Here is a 5264-nt window from a genome sequence, read left to right as displayed (position 1 = left end):
TTTTCAATTTAAATAAAAATTAATTCAAACAATTAATTTTAAATAAAATGTATTTAATTAATTAAAATAATTTAATATCCAATATTAAAATACCAATTCCCTAACATGAATCCCTATTCATGTAATTTAATATTTAAATAAAATTTAAATTTGATCCAATTCTCCAATTTCATTTAATTCATTAATTAAACGTATAATTATATTATATATAATTACTGATTCCCTCAATTTGAATTTGAATGTTTCGAATTCTCCCATCAAGCTATTCTAAAGTTTAATCCATTTGTGAGCTAGTATAGGGACCTAATGGACCTATAGATCATAGCCTCCAACAATCCGAGATTAATTGGCTAAACTCTTTAACCTAATTAACCAACATTAATTAATTACCTGGTCACTCACTAAAGCCCAGTAGTTGCACTCCCTTCATTATAAAGATAATTTTGTTCGCTCGATAGAACCATAATCAGTAAGTCAACCCTTCACATGTTGTTCATAATAATGGCTAGGTCAAAAGTTGTTTTACCCTCGAGATTACTTCTTATTTGTTAAGTCCCACTGATCCTCTAATGAACAATTGGTTTGTGATCCAATTATTGACTCGATAGTCCCTCTCGAGCTAATGAGAGGGTGGGGTCCCTTGTTCAAGACCCGGAGCCAATATTTAAGGGAACAACCTCTCTACTATCCCTAAACGTGGGCAGGAGTGAATTCCATCTTGCACCCTATGTCCTCAGCTATCTATCCAGTTTTACCCCTGAAATTAAAGGCTTATTAAGTCAGCATTGTTAAGTTAACTCTCACCCATGCAAATCAAAGGATCATTTCGAATAAACAGGAGTTCATAGTTAGTTCAGGATTAAGGTCAAGTTACATAGGTCATCGCTTTGAAATAGTCAGTCTTAAACAATAAATAATGTTATAAAGTAAGAGTGACTAATTTCTTGGTCCGATCTTAACAAACTCTTTGCATAGGACGCAACCCACTCGCATGTCTCCACATGAACGAATTAGGATCACTTCGTTTGTAGCACTTTACAATAATTATAATATCAACAAAGTGGGTCGCATCTAATACTGTCCCCAGAATAAGGTACCCAGCCTTATCCGTATACTATAGATCATTTTGGCTATTTACTTGAACTTGATCCACTCTTATGTCTCCGCATAAAGTTCAAGTACTCATGTAATAGCCATGGATCTTAGTTTATTTGATTTAGGTTATTTCTAAAAATGAAATAAACAATTCATGCATTCAATAACAATTTTATTGAATCAAACTTCAATAACATCTATATTGATTTATATAATACGTTTATTATTTACAAATACGAGTTTTAGGACATAAAACCCAACAAACTCCTACTTGGACTAAAACTCCAATGGTAACATACATAAACTCCAGTGGCTATTATAAAATTGAATTTTAAATAGAATTGATTTTGAAAACTTGTTTCTTTTATTTATTATTTTTTTTTTCCAAACAAGTGGGTTTTTCCCACATTAGTCACCAAATTCAACTTCAACCACTAAGTAGGTGGTGTCAATTTAGAATTGACTGAAAGTGATAAAGATCAACTCACTTCAGCTAATTCATGGCCATGAAAATTGGGTTTTCTCTGATTTTGAGCTAGAGAAGGTGTTCTTTAGCTAGAAACCTTAGAGAAAAAAAAATCAGAAACTCCTCCTCTAAAATTCCCTCTAATCCCAACTTATTTTGAGTCCAACAACTAAATCTAAAGTCCAAGAGAATAGTAGAGAAGATCTATTGATGGTCTACACCTTGTAGCTGACGAGATTGCAACTGATTTTGTGGATTGAAGTCTTGAAAGGTGAGTTATAATGAAACCTTCTTGATATTCTATGAACATGCTTAGTTTGATGCTAAAATTGATGAATTGGAATGCTTAATGATCCTGAATTCTTCCGTTAATAGCATGCCAACTCCATCAATTGATATCATTGCATGATTTAAGCATTTAATTCATATTAATTTTAGCTTGGTGGGTGTTTTCCATAAGTTGTATGAAAATGGTAGACTGATATGGTTTTTTTCCAGTTTTGGCATTAAATTCTCTTCAATTAAGTGTTAATTGTTGTAATTGGCTCTTTGTTTATGGACCTTAATGTGCAAATAAGAGTCTGTAAATTTGTTAAAGTCAATAGAGTTGAAATTAGGTTGTAATTGAAGAAAGAAGCAAAGAAGGTTAACAATAGAAAAATGTTTTTGAAGCCACTGCAGCGTTGCAACGCTGCTCATCTTTCAGCCCAGATTTGAAGGAACCAGCTCGTGGCATTGCAACGTTGGGATGTAGCGTCGTAATGTTGTTCATCCCAGTCCAAAAGATCTGCGCGTGAGCCAACCAATGATTCAAGCAAATCGGTTCAGCCGGTTTAGGTCTAGGAGGTCTGATTCAACCCTTTCCAGGCCGGTTCAACCCATTTTAATGCTTTGAAGGTCCGGTTCGGGTGGTTCAGGTCTGATCTGGGGTGGTTCAAGCAGTTCAGAAGTTTTTTGAAGCCATTATTTTTTTATTATTATTGTAATAAATTAGGTCTTTTGCTTACTTAAAATGCCAAAATTTGTCCACATTAGTGTGTGTTTAATTATTTATGCATGTGATTTATGTTATACTTAAATAAATCTTGTATGTGCATATAGTATGCCATGTAGATTTAAAATACCACCATAGGTAATATGTTGCATACATTGAAGGTATGTTATAAGGAGTTATAATATGTAGTATGCATGTTTAGGGTTTCAAGTTTTAATATAAGATGTTATATTAAATCCTGAAATGCTTGATGAATGTTATGGATGCAAAGCATGTCTAAAGTTTTATAAGTTGTTATAAAAATCGGATTATACATTTAAAATCCATAACAAAGATAAAATGCATGTTCACATAAGTTAACAAATAACAACTTGTTTTAATAGTTAAAATAGATCGTTATCTTGTAAAATTGAGGTTACAAACTCAACCGATATATAATCCTGTCTAAGGCTAGACGTACTTAAGTTGACGATTTAAGTAACACCTTCTCCCTAGGGATTATGGCCGAATAATTGAGCATTTTTAACTCAGTTTTATGATTAAACTTGAGCGGTGTGAGGTTTTAAAACTAGTTTATCACCTAGATTTAGGTTGTTTAATTAGTTGAAACATGCCTAAGTAAATGTTTACCCGAAACAAACAGAACACTTTAGTGGGAGATAATAACATATACAATATGTTATTCTTAGCTCTCGCATCCCTAAGAGATCACACCGTGAGATTCATGCTTGTCTTCGTGTCACCCAAGGAGTGACCATAATTCAGAAAGTATTTGCATGGGACAATAGCAAGGTGAATAGGGGAAGTAGTTCATAGTAAGTGGGTGAAAGATATGTGTTAACGTGTCCTACGGTCTCTTTTATTAGTTTGAACCATGAGATTCCTATGTTGTGCCTGCTTGTCAACTTTATGTGATCTACGCTAGTCGTTTAACGACGACTATCCCCTCGAAGGGTTGTAACATGAGATTCAGAATAACTCAAACTCCAGAAATGGATAATATTTCTTAGGCCGATTCTCAACTTTGACTCTCCAATTCGGTAGCAACATTGGGGCCGATAACCTCTGAAATATGAAAATAGAGGGTTACACTTATGAGAGTTACTAAATGTTATTAAGTTCTTGACTAAAAATGGTAACTAAATGACTATAAAGATATGAGTTATTCTAGAGATAGTATTTAGTTAAGAATGTCTTGCTTTAGTAAAAGAGTATTTGACTGCCCCTCGATAGCATTTATTCTGACTCACTATAGTATCGTTGCAAATGAAATAATGAATTTTGGGTACATTATTTCTTTGCTAAAATATGATTGGATTTAAAAGCGATTCACTAATAGAATTTGTTTATACTGTTAAAATGACTACCTCATTAATTTAGTTGGCTTCTGATATATTCACTGCAGATAATTATGCAACATGGAAATCGAATTTGAATACAATACTTGTGATAGATGATCTAAGGTTCGTTTTAACAGAGGAGTGTCCTCCCATCCCCGACTCTAATGCAAACTGAATGGTTCAGGAAGCCTATGACAAATGGATAAAGGCAAATGAAAAAGCTCGAGCCTACATCCTTGCTAGCATATCTGATGTTTTGGCGAAGAAACATGATAGCATGTATATCGCTAAAGAGATTATGGAATCTTTGCGGGGGATGGTTGGATAGCTGTCTTTCTCCCTAAGACATGATGCTATCAAGTACGTTTACAATTGCTGTATAAAAGAAGGGGCCTCTGTTAGAGAACATGTTTTAGACATGATGGTCCAATTCAACATGGTAGAAGTAAACAGAGCTGTCATAGACGAGACGAGTCAAGTCGGTTTTATTCTAGAGTCTCTTTCGAAGAGTTTCTTGCAGTTCCGCTCTAACGCATTGATGAATAATATAAAATATAACCTGACCACTCTTCTCAACGAGCTACAGGCTTTTCAATCTATTTTGAGAACTAAGGGATAGGAAACAGAAGTAAATATTGCCATTGTTGATAAAAGAGGATTATCCTCTACGATAAAATCTAATTCTGCTTCTTTATCAAAAAGTAAAAGTATTTAGATGAAAAAGACTAAGGGGAAAAAGAAGGCTTCTACTGGCCACAAAGGTAAAGCTAAAGTTGCAGATAAAGGAAAATGTTCCTACTGCAGTGAAGATGAGCACTTGAAGAGAAACTGTCCAAAATACCTTGTGGAAAAGAAAGCAAAAAAAGCAAAACAAGGAAACTAGTTCCTGAGAATTACTTGCAAATGAAGAGATATTTCTCCAGGTTATGAACAAGGGAGACTATCTCAGAAAAATCAGTGGGAGATCTTGAAGTTGTTATCAAAAGATGGATCTATGTAATTCTTGTTAATGTAATGAAAAGTTTTGTATCTATCTTTTGTAAAAAACAAATTGTACATAAATATTCTTTTATTATAAATGAAGTGTTCATTAGCAAACGAAGTATTTTCATTTGTTCTACTATAAAACAACTTCCATATTAAAACCAACCAAGGAAAAGGCCATTTCAAATATTTAGATATTTAAACGACTGAAAAACAAAAGGCAAAGGTTTCTTCAAATACTTATATTTGACAATTAAAAAATTGGTCACATGGGATTAAGAAAAATGTTAAAAGTGGTAATCTAAATAAGATAGAAGACAACTTTTTAACACTATGTGTTTCTTATCTAGGAGGTAAGATAGCCAAAAGATTTTTTTTTTTAAAT

This window comes from Benincasa hispida, chromosome 9, assembly GCF_009727055.1.
Source record: "Benincasa hispida cultivar B227 chromosome 9, ASM972705v1, whole genome shotgun sequence".
In the NCBI taxonomy this organism is placed as follows: domain Eukaryota; kingdom Viridiplantae; phylum Streptophyta; class Magnoliopsida; order Cucurbitales; family Cucurbitaceae; genus Benincasa; species Benincasa hispida.
Note: the sequence above shows the minus strand (reverse complement) of the source record.